The 18635-nt window shown below is 39.0% G+C and overlaps 1 protein-coding gene across 14 annotated transcripts in view; it reads right to left on the bottom strand.

Moving 5' to 3' along the window:
• The window catches only part of SFMBT1 (Scm like with four mbt domains 1), a 130215-nt gene that overhangs the window by 66648 nt on the left and 44932 nt on the right, over nt 1–18635 (bottom strand). For 3 of the 14 annotated variants that reach the window (XM_086697942.1, XM_086697939.1, XM_086697943.1), the window contains exon 3: nt 2716–2867. The exons of the other annotated variants lie outside the window; for them this stretch is intronic. The gene's annotated coding sequence lies outside the window, so the exon portion shown is untranslated. The remainder of the gene's footprint in view (nt 1–2715; nt 2868–18635) is intronic. 14 annotated transcript variants of the gene reach the window in all.

Here is an 18635-nt window from a genome sequence, read left to right as displayed (position 1 = left end):
ATAATATAGAATAATCAAAGCCAAAGGCAAGAGAAAATGAAAACCACAAGTCTTATGAAGCTGAAAGCTAAGGCTATGATATTTGTTTTCAAACTTACAACATCACTAAGGTTTTAACCAATGAACAATCAGTTCATCATCTTAATAGGATTATGAGAAATAAACTGCTGAAGCTTTTTGCTGTAGAACATCTGTTAAATCTCTTTCTTTATTGCTAGTATGCTCTCTTTCTATGCAATGAAGGGGGAAAAAAACAGTAAAATATCCAGGAACTTAGAATATAGAAATTTTGTAAAAAAAATTTTTTAACATTTATTTATTTTTGAAAGAGAGAGAGACAGAGTGTGAGCGGGGGGCAGGCAGAGAGAAAGGGAGACACAGAATCGGAAGCAGGCTCCAGGCTCTGAGCTGTCAACACAGAGCCTGACATGGGGCTCAAACTCATGAGCAGTGAGATCATGACCTGAGCTGAAGTCAGATGCTCAACCGACTGAGCCACACAGGTGCCCCTAGAATATGGAAATTTAACTCACTTTTCATTTATTTCCTTTTGTTTCATTTATTTCCTACTCATATTAAATTGTTTTACTGTCTTTGTTTATTTTATCACTGATTTTGGTGATAATTTCTCTTGTGGTGACCAGAACACATTAGAGTTACTCATTTAAATAAGTTATCATGAACTAACTGATCTGAACCTTGCTCATCTTATTTAGAATATTTCAGTGAGGGGTGCTTATATTACCCTATGCCTCTACTACCAGGCTTCACGTTGATGCACTTTGTTTTGAAGGCTAAGATTAAACACTGAGTAAGACCATTTATTACATGGGAAAAGTTACAATGATGCAACAGAGATTTCTGTAGGATGGATCTTCAGCCAAATGATTTAACAAATCCAACATAAATAACTCTTAAAGCACTTAGGAAGAAGGATAGGAACTCAGTGTGATTCCAGAGATGTGTATCCAGTACATATAGTAGTTGCAAAAACAAAAAACAAAAAACAAAAAAACCAACACTTTAATTCAGTAAGTATTTATGAGGTAGTTAAAAGGAAAATTCCATTGAAATGTTTGAATTTTCACTCCTATCCCTCAACTTAACAGATGGAAGTCCAGCAACAATTTCAACTATGCTGTTAAATATGGTAAATGCAAACAATTCAGCAAATTAGATGCTCCATTTTGGGCATATTTGCAAAGGAAATGCCCTTACAGCAAATGCTAGTGGTAGAGTCACTGTGGTTTTTTGTTCCCCAACAGATATAGATCCCTGCTGGCTTTTTACTCTCTCCAATAGTCCATCATCACTCCCTGACCTTGTATACATCTTATCTGACAGGCTCCCTAAATTAAATGTTTTGCTTCCATCTGTCAAATGTCAATGTAATTTGATTATTAAGGATAGAAATCTTCCATTGTTTCATTAAGTTGTTTATTGCCGTTGTTTTTAACCCACTGCTCCGTGTCTAACTAGGGAGATTAAAAAATAAATTAAGTCTAATAAAGTCAATCTTAGCCACTCACATCATCTAAATTAAATCTGACCCTAATTGAACTTTTCCATGATTATGTAAACCCAACACAGGGCATGTCTATCTCAATTGAACAAATCAGTACTAATGAATTTATAAGACCAAAAGAACTTCTAAACAATACCCAGAACTCAAGAATACCCTAAATTTTTAAGGTGTTCAACGTCACTAATCATGAGAAAAATGCCAATCAAAACCACAATGAAGTATCACCTCACACCTGTTACAAAGCTGTTATCAAAAAGACAAGAAAACAAACGTTGACAAGGATGTGGGAAAAGGGAATCCTTGTGCACTGCTGGTGGGAATGTAAATTGATGCAGCCACTGTGGAAAACCTTATGGGGGTTCCTCAGATAATTACAACTAGAAATAACATATGATCTAGCAATTCCCCTTTTGGGTATTCAAAGGAAACAAAAACACTAACTCAAAAAGATATCTACACTCCCATATCCACTGCAGCATTATTTATGATAGCTAAGACATGGAAGCAACTTACGTGTCCACTGATAGATGAATGGATTTTTAAAAATGTGGTATACACACACATATACACACACAATGGGATATTACTCAGCCATAAAAAAGAAAATCCTGCCATTTGCAACATAGATGGACCCTGAGAGCAGTATGCTAAGTGAAATAAGTCAAACAGAAAAAGACAAATGCCATATGATCTCACACATGGAATAAAAACAAAACACCCAAACCCAAACTCATAGATACAAAGAACAGATTGGTGACTGTCACACAAAATGGGTGAAGGTGATCAAAAGGCACAAATTTTCAGTTAAAAAATATGTAAGTCCTAAAGATATCAAGTGCAGCATGATGACTCACTGTCAACAACACCGTATCATGTATTTCAAAAGACAGTAAATCTTAAAGGTTCTCATCCTAAGACAAAAAGTTTGTATATGTGGTGACAAGTATTACTGAAACTTACTGTGGTCAGCATTTTGCAATATATTCATATTATTAAATCATTATGTTGTACACCCTGGGCTAACACAATGTTATATCTCAATTATATTTCAATTTAAAAAGCTAAATTATGAGGCGATATTTTAAAAGTGTGGTTTTAGACTAACAATGAGAAATTTTTAAGTAAAATATGGCATAAGCATACAATGTAATACAACATGGCCATTAAAAATTGTGTTAGAGAAGCGGCACCTGGGTGGCTCAGTCAGATAAGCATCGGACTCTTGATTTCACTCCAGGTCATGATCTCATGGTTCATGAGATTGAACGCCCCGTCGGGCTTTGTGCTGATAAAGCGGAGCCTGCTTGGGATTCTCTCTCTCTCTGCCCTTTTGTCTCTCTCTCTAAATAAATAAATAAACATTTTTTAAAAGTTGTGTTAGGGGGTGCCTGGGTGGCTCAGTCAATCGAGCATCCAACTTCAGCTCAAGTCATGATCTCATGGTTTGCAGGTTCAAGCTCTGCCATCAGGCTCTGGGCTGACAACTCAGAGCCTGGAGCCTCCTTCGGGTTCTGTGTCTCCCTCTCTCTCTCTGCCCCTCCCCTGCTTGTGTTCAGTCTCTGTCTCTCAAAAATGAACAAATGTTAAAAAAAAATTTTTTAAGAAGTTGTGTTAGAGAAATGTTTTTCTTTCTAATAAAAATCCCAAAAGGGTATTTTATTTTAAAATGCTAATTTAAAATGCATCTAAAGGAGAAACTGTACAACCCAGCTACATTTTTGTAAAAGATGATATATGATGAGATAGTTCTATCAAAATATTAAAATAGTATGATACTAGTACAAGAAAAGACAAATACATCAGTAAAATAGGAATTAAAGAATTGGCTATCCATTCTGAGAGGCAAAAAACTGGATCCTTACTTCATGCTGCCACATAAATAAATTCCAGGCAAATTAAAAGAGCAAAACATGAAAAACAAGACTCCAAACAAATTTAAAAAATGGGAATATGGTTATAAACCCTGGGACAGCATAGACATCCTCAAGCATCGAGGCCATAAAATGAAACATTTAAAAATATTTAAAACTTCTGACTGGCAGAAAGACAGCATAAACAACTTTAAAAACCAAGCCCTAAGGGGATCCGGGTGGCTCAGTAGGTTGGGCGTCCAACCTCAGCTCAGGTCATGATCCACAATTCGATTCGTGTGTTCAAGTCTCATATCGGGTTTGCTGCTGCCAGTGCAGAGTCAGCTTCCAAGCCCATCCCCCTCTCTCTTTGACCCTCCCCAACTCACGCACACTCTCTCTCTCTCAAAAATAAACATTAAAAAAAAAATAGTAAATACATTATATAAAAACCAAGCCATAGACTAGAAGAAAATATTTCCAGCATATATTAGATATAAAGGATTAACAGTCATAATAACAGAAAACATCTATAAATTAATAAAGAAAAAAAAGGCCAAACCTAACGGAGAACAAAAGTCAGGTACAAAGAGGAATTTTAGAGAAGAAATGCAAATGATCAATAAGCATACAAAAACATGTTCAATGTCAAAGGCTAAAATGAGGTATTTTTTCATTCAGATTGACAAAAATAAAAGATTAATAACATCCAATATAGGTGAAATTATGGAGAAATGGATGTTGTCACTACTAGTTGAAGAGCATAAATGGGTATAACCCTTTTAGAGAGAAATTTTATTCCATCAAAAAATTTAACTTGCATTCTGTACAAACCAAGCAATTCCATTTCCAATATCTATTTCAGAAAAATATCCAAAGAGGGGGTGCCTGAGTAGCTCAGTCGGTTAAGCAACTGACTCCAGCTTGGGTCACGATCTCGTGGTTCCTGAGTTCAAGCCACGCATCGGACTCTGCACTGACAGCTCAGAGCCTGGAGCCTGCTTTGGATTCTGTCTCCTTCTCTCTCTCTGCCTCCCCTCCTCTGTCATGCTCTGTCTTTCCCTATCCCTCTCTCTCTCTCTTAAAAATAAATAAGCATTGGGGCGCCTGGGTGGCGCAGTCGGTTAAGCGTCCGACTTCAGCCAGGTCACGATCTCGCGGTCCGTGAGTTCGAGCCCCGCGTCGGGCTCTGGGCTGGTGGCTCGGAGCCTGGAGCCTGTTTCCGATTCTGGGTCTCCCTCTCTCTCTGCCCCTCCCCCGTTCATGCTCTGTCTCTCTCTGTCCCAAAAATAAATAAAAACGTTGAAAAAAAAAAATTAAAAAAAAAAAATAAATAAGCATTAAAAAAATTTAATACCCAAAGAAGATAAAGAAATAAGCAACATAACATTTTTTTAAAGTTTATTTATTTTGAGAGAGAGCGTGAACAGGGAAGGGGCAGAGAGAAAGGAAGAGAAAGAATACCAAGCAGGCTCTGCACTGTCAGTGCAGAGCCCAATGCAGGGCTTGACCTCACAAACCCTGAGATCATGACCTGAGCCGAAATCAACAGTCAGACACTTAACCAAATGAACCACCCAGACACCCTGAAGCATAACATTTTCAAAGAAAGAGGGGCACCAGGGTGGCTCAGTCACTTAAGCATCCAACTTCAGCTCAGGTCATGACCTCACGATTCAACTCATGAGTTTGAGCCCTGCGTCAGGCTCTCTGCTGTCAGTGCAGAGCCCACTTCAGATCCTCTGTCCCGCTCTCTCTCTCTCTCTCTCTGCTCCTCTCCCACTCATGCATGCTCTCTCAAAAATAAATAAACATTAAAAAGTTTTTTTAAAAAGGCATGAAGTACTGATACGTGCTATAATTTGGATAACTTTGAAAATATACCAAGTGAAAGAAGTCAAACACAAAAGGCCACATATTATATGCTTCCAGTTGTATAAAATGGCCAGAACAGGCAAGTCCATAGGGACAGAAGGTAGAGTAGTGAGGGTGCCAAGAGCTAGAGGGAAAGACTACCACTATGCAGAGTTTCTTCTGGGGGTTACTGAAACACTACGAAATTAGATTGTCACAGCGGCCCTACAACTCTGAATAAAAACCATTCAGCTGTGTTGTACACAGCTAGTACACAACTAGTACGACACTGTATATCAACTGTACTTCAATAATAAAAAAAAAATACTCTGGGGGCGCCTGGGTGGCTCAGTCGGTTAAGCGGCCGACTTCAACTCAGGTCACGATTTCGCGGTCCATGAGTTTGAGCCCCGCGTCGGGCTCTGGGCTGACAGCTCAGAGCCTGGAGCCTACTTCACATTCTGTGTCTCCCTCTCTCTCTGCCCCTCTCCTGCCCATGCTCTGTCTCTCTGTGTCTCAAAAATAAATAAACGTTAAGAAAAAAAAAAACACTCTGCACTACTGTACACTTTAAATGAATGAATTTCATGGTATGTGAAGTGTATCTTGATCGAGTCGCAAAAAAATAAAGTCATCTGTATTAAGAACACAACTGTGGGGGCGCCTGGATAGCTCAGTCAGTCGAGCGTCTGACTCTTGATCTCAGCTCAGGGTCAGGTGAGACCAGGTCATGATCTCCTGTCTGGTGGGTTCGGGCCCTACATCAGGCTCTGCTCTGACAGTATGGAGCCTGCTTGGCGTTCTGTCTCTCCCCCTCTCTGCTCGTTCCCCTCTTGCATGCACTTTCTCTCAAAATAAACCTAAAAGAAGAACACACCTGTGCTTTAAAATAACATTATTTCCATTTTCATATACAGAAGCTGAGGACAAGGAATCTGGGTACCATCTGGATATCCAACAGAACAAGGAGAATTTAGCTGTCACTGGTTTGTTTTAGTTAAGGTAATGCTGTGCTTTAACCAATAAATTCCAAATTACAGTTGCTTAATCCAACAGATATTTCTCACTCAGCGAAAGCCCAAACAGGTGTTCCTGAAGAGTAGGCAACTGTCCTCTACATGGTAATTCATCGAGCCAAGCGCCTTCTGACCCAGAGCGCTGCATCTTCAACACAGGTTCCCCAAATCATTCAGCATAGGGATCATTCATGTAGGTTTTCTTGATCCAGGGCTTCTACCCACATTCTATTGTTAAAATTCGGTCACATGACCCCATCTAACTACAAGGGAAGCTGGGAAATATAATGCAGTACTTCCCACTATTAAATATGAGTGTTTAGAATTAGTACTACCATTTTTTAGAACTGATATTAACAGATACTACCAGTGATTTTGTTCAAAGAAGCCTCTATGAGTCAACAGCAGTGATACTAATGAACTGCAATGTTACTGCAATTAGTCAATCAATATTTGCTAAGCACATACTATCTGCCACATACTGTGTTAGGTAAACAAATGGGGGGAAAGGTGGGTGCTGCCCTCACAGATCTCACAATCTAGTGTGGGGAGACAGGTAATAAAGTATATAGTATGCTGAATGAAAATAAATGTTAGGGGCAAAAATGAGGCAAGGAAGGAGGACACAGAGTTACTACTTTCGAAAGAGTACCAAGGCCTTAGTGATGAGGTGACATTAGCCAACACCCAAGGGTACCTGGGGAAGTACATTCCAGACAGAAAGCACAAAGATCCTGAAGTGGGAGCTTGTGTAGCAGTTTCAAGGCCACTGCTGTTGGAGCAGAAGGATCAAGGCAAAGATGCCAGGAGATGAGCTCAGAAAGGTACCAGGGACCAGATTATACACAAACGTGTAGGCTGCTGTGAAGATCTGGGTTTTGAGGAAGACACTGGAGGGCTTTGAGCAGAGGAGGGACATAATCTGACCTCTCTTTCAAAAGGATCACTGTGCAACTGTGTTGAGAATAGACTGTGAAGTGAGCAAGGAGCCCAGGAAGATCAATAAAAAAGATCCTGGAACAATCCCAGCGAGCGTGTTAGTGGCTAGATCCACTAGAGCATCGGTGAAAAGGTTGAGAAGGGTAGAAGGAAAACTGGATGTGTGGTGTGAGAGAAAGAGCAGCATCTGGGCTGACTCCCAAGTTTTTGGCCTAAGCCACAGAAAGGATGAAACTGCCACTTAGGGGAAAGGTTTAGAGGAGGAGTGGTTTGAGAACGAAAAATCAGGGGTTCCGATGGAAAATCGGGCAGTATGATTAATTTCTTCATCATTAAAGCTTCTTTCTTTGAGTTTCCAAGAAAATTTTTTTCAATCAACAAAAGTGTAATTATTAACACTCCTTATATGAACAGTGCTTCCAACTTATGAGCTCTTTTCATATGCCATAATTCATTCAAGCTTAATAAAAACTCTTTAAAATCTCTAGAATGGCTTCAATCTTTATTTCGCACCTTGGAAACCTTCTTGTCAGCTTCAGTCCCCACTCTCACACTTCACCTTTCTTTCCGTTAGGTTTACTGATCGATCATCCATGAAGGCATTTCATCACACCAATTCAGTAACTTATGCTGTTTTAGTGTTTAAAATCCTAATTTCAACACCCATAAATTTTCCATTAAAAGCACCTCAATGTCAATTTTTCTAACCCTTCTTTAATACATGTCTTTCAAAAATTTCAAGCATAAATAATTTTTTAAAACTGATTCATACTATAATGATGTTGGAAATCTCATGTCAACCAATTTATAAATCCCTAGTTCCAGCTATAAGTAGGACCACTTCACAGCCCTATTCCCTCAGCAATTGCTAATAGTGACAATATTTGTACTCTGCACCACATACCAAGATTACAAAATCATAGTTCTGACATGATCTTTCATTGTACCAAGATATGACAGTAGCATTTATTTTTTTTTTTTAATTTTTTTTCCCAACGTTTTTTTATTTTTATTTTTGGGACAGAGAGAGACAGAGCATGAACGGGGGAGGGGCAGAGAGAGAGGGAGACACAAAATCGGAAACAGGCTCCAGGCTCCGAGCCATCAGCCCAGAGCCTGACGCGGGGCTCGAACTCACGGACCGCGAGATCGTGACCTGGCTGAAGTCGGACGCTTAACCGACTGCACCACCCAGGCGCCCCGACAGTAGCATTTAAAAATCATTTTTTTAACTTTATTTTTTAAAATTTACATCCAAATTAGTTAGTATATAATGAAGCAATGATTTCAGTAGATTCTTTAATGCCCCTCACCCATTTAACCCATCCCCCCTCCCACAACCCCTCCAGCAACCCTCAGTTTGTTCTCCATATTTATGAGTCTCTTCTGTTTTGTCCCCCTCCCTGTTTTTATATTATTTTTGTTTCCTTTCCCTTATGTTCATTGGCTTTGTCTCTTAAAGTCCTCATATGAGTGAAGTCATATGATTTTTGTCTTTCTCTGACTAATTTCACTTAGCATAATCCCCTCCAGTTCCATCCACGTAGTTGCAAATGGCAAGATTCATTCTTTTTGATTGCTGAGTAATACTCCTTATAAAAATCATTTCTTTATCCTTATCCTATAAGCTGGAGAAATGGTAGATGTTCTAGAGTACGAATATTATCACATTCTTCATGGATGATGACTTTATTTATAGAAGCCAGTTACATGAGCACATATTGAAATAGTCAATAGGTCTCTGTTCTGATTAAATAAGGAGGTATTTAGTTCACCAACATAAACACTGCCAAAAATGTACCAATTTCAATATTATAAAATGATTACATGAATAGACTACATTCAGTTACGAAAAGGCTTGAAACTGTTGTGTAATTTCATAGTGGCTGTTTCTCAGCCTTCTCACGTCAAATGACAGATCATTCTAACCCTACAAATGGTTGTTAACCATTTATCTAAAAAAAAAAAAAGAAGTCCTATATGAGTACTTACTGTGTATGTGCCTAGTACTTTTTGTGTGTTATATAGTAAATAAAACACTGCTGATAATATATGGTATGCATAAGTGTTAACTATTTTCAAATTCTATCTTATTTAATCCTAACCACTCTACGTAGCCTATACATGGTAACCCCATTTTACAGATGAGGAAACTGAGGCTCAGAGAAAAGAAATAACCTGTCAGTTCTTTTAGTAAGCAAACAGCAGGGGCAGGATGTGAACCCCAGTCTGACTCCGGAGCCTGAACCCCTCTAGACTTCCAGGCTTTCCTCAGAGATCAGGCAGTGAGGGCGACTGTGAGGTGTGTCTCCTGTACCATAATGTGATGGCTCCACATAACTTACACTCTAGTTCTTTTGTTTGTTATTTGTTCAACTACAAAGCTCTATATTGTTCTAGTAGAATGGGGAATAGCCAGGAGTCTGGATGGCACCTAAGTGTTACCATTTATGAACTTCTTCTGAAATGTTATTCTAGTAGGTCCTTAAACTAGTTCCTATGAAAGAATAAAAGCCTAATTAAAATAAAATCTCTGAATTACTGAATACTTGTGAAAAGAAAAACAGAAGGCCCTTATTCTTTAAATGATATGATAAACTAATCTTGAAGTGTTTCCAGAGAAAAGGATTTAAAAGAATTTATGTAATTTATAACACTTTTTTGCTTCGAGTGTTAAGATTAAAGTTTGTTCATAAAGAGGTTAAAATTCCAGTTTACCTCTGTATGCACCAAGAAACTACATTCTTCATAGCTGTGCACAAAGTTAAGCTCAGTCCACATCTACCTCTCCAATTCTGTAAATCACACTCCGAGCAGCCTTGTTAAGTCCTTCCCTCTCTCTTCCCCTTGCCCTGAATCCTGCATCCGTTTAGCATGGCAAAGCCCCGTTCCACGTAATGGACTGCACTCAGTCAGTCCACTCCTTGCTGTCAGAAAACTGCGTTCTGGGCATTCTGTATGGCTATATGACCTGGTCCTGGCTACAAAAGAAGAGAAAGTATGCTGGGGAGCTTCTGGGAAATATATTCTCACTCTCAATGAGAGAAGCAAGATAGTTTTAAAATACGGATTACGCATTCTACTTCTCTTGGGGCTCTTTCAGTGCTAGATGTGGGTATAACACCAGCATGTAAACTCCATGAGGACATGCATCGTTTCATTCAACTGATATTACTGAATGCCTATCAGATGCCAGGCTCTGTGCTGGGCAGCAGAGTAATGAACAAATGAGACTAATAATGTCCCTGCTCCTAAAACATAGCTAGCACTCAATATCTGTTGAATTAATGAACTGCAAATTAAAATGATCAATTACTGAACCCCAACTTTGGTAGAACCATTTTTAAATTGTAAAACTTGTAACTGTAACTGAAACTAATATTCAGATAATTGTACATATTGCACCTCTAGACCAAGCAGTTTTTGCTATATGGCCAAGTAAACACATACACACTTCTTTTTCTTGATACCAAAGAATATGTATGCAAAAAGTATTGGCAGGCAATCATACTTATTATAAGCAATTTTCAATGTCTCATCAAAAAATGTATGTGTGCAGGGGCGCCTGGGTGGCTCAGTCAGTTAGGCATCGACTCTTGGTTTCAGCTCAGGTCATGAGCTCCCAGCTGGGGAGGATTCTGACCCCACATCGGGCTCTGCACTGACAGTGTGGAGCCTGCTTGGGATTCTCTCTTCCTCCCTCTCTCTCTCTGCCCCTCCCCCGCTCCCTCTCTCTGTCTCTCTCAAAATAAATAAACTTAAAATATGTGTGTGTGTGTGTGTGTGTGTGTGCATGTGCGCGCACACATGCTAACTGAAAGAGAAAGTGCCCCTTTAGTATTAATTTTGCTATACCTCTAAGGAATATGTTTAAAGAGAAGAAGTCAATGAAAATTTAAATCAAAATTCAAAATCTGATTAAAAACAAAACTATCGTGAAAGGTAAAAAGGGAAAGTCAGAGCTAGGAACAAAATAATGAATATTTTTTAACTATTCATGAATTTTGATATCCTTATTCCCCTATTCTCCCTCCAATTACCATGCAAGAAGAACAAGTCACATGACTGTAATTTGGATATCTGGTAAAGGTGGCCTAAAACTCCCAGACAGTTAATCAAATTTACATTAAGCTAGAAGGGAGTCTGGCAGTGGGACAGAATAATACTTAAAAGGGATTGATCATCAAGAGACCAGAGATACTAATATAGTTTAACTGTAGAGCTCAGCTACAGGCCGAATAAACAGAAACCAGAAATAAAGGCCTCCAAAAGTTTTTGAAGTTCTTAGCTCAAGGTTAAGGAATTGACCACAAACCAAAAAGATCCAGAAGTTCAAATCAGGCCTAGAAAGTTACTTAATTGTCTTCACCTTCCAAATAGCTACCCATGTGCTCATCTCATTATAGGTAGCCCCCAGCGAGGGGAAGAGGGAGGGTCTGAAAACTCCCTGATAACTACGTTAGAAATCAGAAAGGCAGGTCAATGAGAGGAAACAGCAAGTACACATACACACTCCAGGAAAAAAAAGCCTGTATCAGATGAGGCCAAAACAAACCTCAGTGTGACAGTCCACATTGCTCTCTCCCTCTAAATTCCTAGTGGCCTTAGATGTGTTATTTTATTGCAAATTCTCTGGTACATGAACTGTTGGAAGTAACATAAAAGCCAATTCTATTTCGTTAAAAGCAGACTATTCTCTTGAAGAGAATGAGAATCAACAGAAGCTAAATAATGAGTACAACTAAATTTGTTCTACCCAAAGTTCAGGACAGTAAGTATCTTTAAAAACATCACTCAGCAAAACCAGTAGAGGTGCTCAGAAGGGAATCCAGGTCTCTTTGACTCTGTGCCTTTGTCTTCGCCAGTTGGGCAAATGCTTCTCTGGACAATGGACAACAAGACTCCTAGCTGGGGAGTGGCAAGTAGTGAGAATGGACTAGACAAACCATAAAAAGGAGACTCAGCTTAAGTTCCCCAGGCTATCATTTTGCTAGCTCAGCTTCCCTAACTGTTACATAGGGAATTATACATATATTGAGGGGTTCTGAAGACTAAAGCAGAATTTACATAGAATAGAGCACCACACAAATAGCAGGCACCTAATAAATCCTATTCATTAGATTATTAGAAATATGTCTACACCCTTATATTCCCATACAGTTGTGTCTTCTCAGCTAAGGAAGTTAGGGGTCATAAATTTTAGAGGTGACTGAACCAAAAGTACAGGATGTTTAATAAAAAATTTTAAGTGGTTAACTTAGCCTTCTAAAGGGCAGAAAATCAAGATGTAAGAATGATCAACACCGTATCAAACGTAACCAGACAGTCCTGATAAGGAAGCGTGAGGCCTCAGGAGCCAGACTGGTGGGTATGAGTCCCAGGTACATGCCTGCTTGCTGTGTGGTCTTGGACAAGTTGTATCACCAATTTATGCCTCAGTGTCATCATCTATAAAATGGAGATGTTAACAATGGCACCTATCTCATAGTTACTCTGATTATTCAATCCATTAGTGCATGTAAAAGTTTATGGCACAGTAAGCCCTCAGTGCAGATTAGCTATTTTTGCTTTAACAAACCTCTTAGTAGAAGAATGAAGATACTATTTCAAGGATGATTCCCAACCTCTCAGTACTTGGAATACTCTCACTTTGCTTACCAAATACCCTTCTAACTCTTCCTAGCAAAGTTATACAGTAACTTTGCTTTAATTAACATACATTTCTTTATTATTTGATGGAATGGAAGGAAAGGGAGTTTAAAGAACAGTCAAAAGGCTAAAAAAGAATCAGTGTGATAAACAGCCACCATCAAAAACCTTAGAATCAGCAAGAAAGCACATAAACAAAGCTTCCACCCCCAAGGGAGTGAAGAGGCTTCTTCCCTACCCCCAGAGGCCTGGAGAAGAGTGGGTGGCAGGCAAGCTATAGTGACTAATGTCTCCAGATCCCTGGGAGGCTGCCTTTTGTCCGATCATTCACTCAACTTTAACCTCTACTCACTCTTCTCAAAACCTTCAACCAAGGGTGTGATGTTGAGGCAGGAGGCTTTGGAGTTCCGCTGCTTTGTTTTGTTCTACTAATATTAAGCACACAGGTATTTTTTTGAAAGCTTTATGTCAGACTTTAAAGACTCCTGGACTATAATCACATGCGCTGTACAATTAATTCATTAGGATGTTTTAAGACATTTAAGGCCCTAAAAGCAGATCATTGGTTGTAACTGCCAAGGACCTTTGGATAGGCTACTACCCCTCAAAATCACTGTAAGCACCAAAACAGCACAATCAGTGGGAACGTCTCCCCACTCCTGGGCAAGGCTGCTGCCTGCCTGGGGCATCCCTGGGAAACTGTGTGGCGACTGTCTACTGCAAATTCGGGCCATCAGGTCACGCTCCACAAACCTAAGAAGCATGATCAACATTTAATAACAATGATAGAAGGAACAAGGATAAGGATTTAGAAAAGGCATAAGTTATTTAGAAAACAAAACAACTCTTCAGTAGCTTGTAAGATAAGTGCTTCGAGGAAAGGAGTAAACCTCTGGTTACTACTAGAGATAAACTGGAACACGTTACATGTGTAAAATAATACAGTGCAAAAAAGCTACGTAGACATAAGGGGGAAAAAAGCCTAAATTATGCGTATTAGGAAACTAATTAAACTCATACATAAGATGTAAAACCAAAACCCCCACCAGGCAGAATAACAGTCTACCTGTTACGCTAGAGATCAGCAGGGTGCTTGTAGCCTGTGGTTTGTTCAGCATTAGAACTGAGTTGCAGCTTGTTACTTGCTTTTGTAGAGTTCAATACCCACATCTATTAATCTATTAGGTAAACTTCCTCTGAGAACTAGAAGTGCTTATGTTAAATACACAGAAATTTTTGCTTAAGTCTCTGCCCCTTTTAAACAAGAAATGATGCTTCCCCTTCCCCTTTTCTATTCTTTCTCTAAAAACAGTATTTTTCCTACCATTAAATTATTATTTAAGTAAACTTAAATACAGTACTACAAAGACTAACAGTTTTCCAAGATTAGCACTTACCAATTCCACTCTCTAGTGTGTAGTACAAAAATATCTGTGTAATTTTCAATTCTTACTAATACTGACTATGCTACACTAAGTTTCATATTGTATAGGAAAAAATAGGTTTTATAAAATATAAAACTTCTTTCAGCCTTAGATAAAACTATAACTGAAACAGAGACAGATGCCTGAAGTCATCAAAGTAAGCTGAAAAGAATTCAAGCCTTTGTTATTTGCAAACTAACACAGGATGGGCTTGAGGCAAGTAAATGGCTATTGATGTCTATTTCAGAGGGGCAAATATTCCAGCACCATATATGAAAACTGTTCTGATTTATATTCCACAGTGTGGAATGGAGTGGGCGGGTGGGTGGGGGAGGCAGAACAAGGTTATTGTTTTAATTGTTGTATTTAAACTGTTGAGAAAATAAATGAGCTAGTTGCTTAAAACACCCAGGAAAAACATCATCATCACAACTCAAAAGCACACACTCAAAATCATTAATGTGTTTTCTTCAATATTTTCTTATAAGACGTGAGATTACAAATGCGGTACTATTCTCTATTAAAGTATAAAGTATAAAAGAAAACTCAATTCACTTGTCTAAACTCACATTAAATCCGCCCAAAATGATAATCTGAAGATGACTACAAGCTCAGCCACATCAGGTTTGCAACTTCACGGCCTCCAGCCAGACGATGAGACAGGACACTCAGTCAATCCTTGCTGACTAGGAAACCCAAAGCTTGAGGAGGCTTAATGTCAAATCTAACTATCAAAAAGTCATAAGCTTACTTCAAATTCCTCTCAAAACAATGTTTTAAGAAAAAAAAATACCAATAAGCCATTCAAACAGCACAGTACTACTCTTACCCGAATCTTAAACAAAATGTCAAATCCAGACTGCCAGTCAGACTTCAAAAAGCCGCCTTAATGAACAAGTCTTGTCAAGACAGTTTTCCCAACTGTAACAAACACTATGGATTTTTGGCCTTAAACAGAGACATCTGTAAAGCAAATGATTAAAACGACCAAAACAGACATGACTGCCCCAGGGCTGCCCGGCCAACTTTGCAATTTCAGAGGGATACTGATGGGGGGGGGGGGGGAGGCTGAAGAGGAAATTTTTTCTACTTTACTCAAATGACGAGTGATTAAGTTCAATACGTAAACATTTTCCTTTTGCTCATTCCTCCCCCAAATAATTAGGTACTTTATGCTCATATCACTCTCTCCTTTTCAGACATTTGCTTCGTGCCATCAGAAACTATACAACACACTGCACGTGGACATGAACTCAACTGCCTGGGAGATGTTTAAAAAACCTTTGTTTCACTAACCACAGAGACTGGTGAATCTAAAAGCTGGAAGAAACTTTAATAGGTAGCACCTAGTCCAATGGTCCTCATAGTTTTGTGGTTACCTATCCACCATTCTCATGCCCCAACATTTCCACAAATAACTCCTCTCCATTAACCTAGGGTGCTTCTCTAGCATGTTCCTTGAGGAGGAACCTATCTAACACATCCTTGAGTGGAAGAAGTTATCTATTCTATGCCAAACACCACCGATGACACAGTAACAAAAAACTCCCATAAGTGCCTTCTGGGACAATCTATACCACTTCTGAGTTGCTTCACCACAAAGTTTTTCCATTCAACTGCCCCAAGTCCCAAAGGCTTCCTTCTACCCATAGGTATTTCCCACGCACAATGAGTCTGTACCTTTGCTCACACAAAAGCCCTTCACACAGCTGAGAGAACTAACAGTTATTCCAAAGACAGGTCCTAAGTTCCCTCACCATCCTGGACTTCCTCTGAAATACATTTCAGTTTATCTGTATTCCAACAGGACACAAAAGAATAAATTAAAGCCTTAAAATGATTATGATCTCATTTTATTTCTTAAAGAATTCTCTTTTTTAATGTTTGTTTATTTTTGAGAGAGAGGGAGGGAAGGAGAGAGACAGAGAATCTGAAGCAGGCTCCCCACTGTTAGTGCAGAACCCAACGCAGGACTCAAACTCACAAACGGTGAGATTGTGACCTGAACTAAAGTTGGCCGCTTAACCAACTGAGCCACCAGGCTATGATTTCACTTTAAATAACCTACTACTTATGTGACCAGGCAAAATATTTCAAAGCTAAGTTTGCTCAGTTTATTAGACTTTGATCCTGAGATCATGGTAATCAGGCTTAATGGAACAAAGAACGGTTCCTTTCTCAATGTGTTCCTTTAAAGTCAACCAATCACAGAACTAAATAGATTTTTTTTCCAAAAAAAGATATATAATAGCCAATAGGTACATGAAATGGTGCTCAATATCATGAATCTTCAGGGAAATGAAAATCAAAACCAAAATGAGATATCACCCCATACATGTTAGAACAGCTATTATCAAAAAGACAGAAAGTATTGATGAGAATGTGGAGAAAAGGGAACCCTCATGCACTGTTGGTGGGAATCTAAACTGGTGCTGCCACTATGTAAAACAGTATGGAGGTTCCTCAGAAAATTAAAAATAACACTACCATATGAGCCAGCAATTCCATTTCTAAGTATCTGAAAGAAACAAAATCACTACCTGAAAAGATATCTGCACCACCAAGTTCACTGTGGCATTATTTAGAATAGCCAAGACATGGAAGCAACCTATGCAACCAACAATAGATTAACGAATAAAGAAAATATACTGTACTTACACAACAGAACACTCTTCAGCCACAAAAAAAGAAGGAAATCCTGCCATTTGCAACAACATGGATGGACCTCGAGAGCACTATGCTAAATGAAGTAAGTCTGAAAAAGACAAATGCTGTATGATCTCACTTACATGTGGAATCTAAAAAACCAAATGGGGCGCCTAAGTGGCTCAGCTGGTTAAGTGTGCAACTTTGGCTCAGGTCATGATCTCACAGTTCGTGGGTTCGAACCCCACGTCGGGCTCTGTGCTGACAGCTCAGAGCCTAGAGCCTGCTTCAGATTCTGTGTCTCCCTCTCTCTGTGTCCCTCCCCTGCTTACACACTCTCTCTCTCAAAAATAAACATTAAAAAAGTGTTTTGAAAGATGTAAAAATAAAATAAAATAAAATAAAATAAAATAAAATAAAATAAAATAAAATAAAATCAAATCTAAATAAAAAACCAAATTCATAGATTCAGAGGATAGATTGGTGGTTGCCAGAGATGAGGGAGGCAGGGTGTGAATGGGTAAACATGCTCAAAAGGTACAAACGCCCAGTTAATGGGCAAATAAGTCCTGGGGATGTAACATACAGCATGGTGGCTATAGTTAACAATATCGCATCGTCTATTTGAAGGCTGTTAAGAAAGTAGATCTTAAAAGTTACTGTCGTAAGAAAAAAAATGTGAGGTGACTGACGTTAACTAAACTTATTGTGGTCCTAATTTTGCAATATATACATATATCAATCACTATATTGTACTCCTTGGACTAATACAATGTTATATGACAACTGTATCTCAATAAAACTGGATGGGGTGCCTGGATGGCTCAGTCGGTTGAGCATCCGACTTTGGCTCAGGTCATGATCATGATCATGGCTCGTGAGTTCGAGCCCCATGTCGGGCTCTGTGCTAACAGCTCGGAGCCTGGAGTCTGCTTCGGATTCTGTGTCCCTCTCTCACTGTGACCCTCCCTCGTTCATGCTCTGTCTCTCTCTCAAGAATAAATAAAACATTAAAAAAAATTTTTTTTAATTGGAGAAAAAAGGAGTGTTGATGTTGATACCCATGGTTACTCTTAAAGTCAGGGACTTGGTTATTTTCTCTCTCTAGCCCAGTTCCAAATAGATAATATATGTGTGCAAGAAAGAAAAAAAGGAATAAGAACTAACTCTCAAGCTAAAAAGTAGGTGTGAGAAAGTAAAATTTATAATGTAGGTCAAGATAATGCAAAATAATAAACAGGTACAAGCAAATAGGCTGGTGGCCTCTGTAGAGACTTAGAAGAAATACTGAGGAAATTAAGTTTCAAGAATGAAATCTAGCCACTGGTATTCAGGAGTTCAAGGCACCAACTTAATCATTATATAACTAGGGGAAATGGCAAGGATCCGGTTATTGGAAACTGTACTCAACAGTAAGGCTGCAGTAGTGAGTTATTGCCACACTTAAGCAATTCATTTATGTATCTCCTTTGGGGTGAAGATGAGTCCCAGAGTCTGGGTAGAAGCTAGCTCTCTTGGCAGGATCTCAGCTGGCATCCTGAGGTTGTAACTGTAGAAGCGGAGAGCTAAATGGAAATGACAGAGGCCACAGAAGGAAAAAAAAGCCCATTCTCAAGATCTAAGGTGGTTACCGCTCGGTTTGTGATTTTTAAATTTTCAGATTCCCAAGTCTGAACACTGCCTTTCAAAAAAAAAAGAAAAAATGCCAATCATTTTGCAACACCAGGGTACC

Source organism: Puma concolor, chromosome A2 (assembly GCF_028749965.1).
Source record: "Puma concolor isolate L17-30 chromosome A2, mPumCon1.1.hap2, whole genome shotgun sequence".
In the NCBI taxonomy this organism is placed as follows: domain Eukaryota; kingdom Metazoa; phylum Chordata; class Mammalia; order Carnivora; family Felidae; genus Puma; species Puma concolor.
The sequence above is the reverse complement of the archived record's forward strand: the minus strand, read 5'-3'. Positions and strand labels throughout refer to the sequence as shown.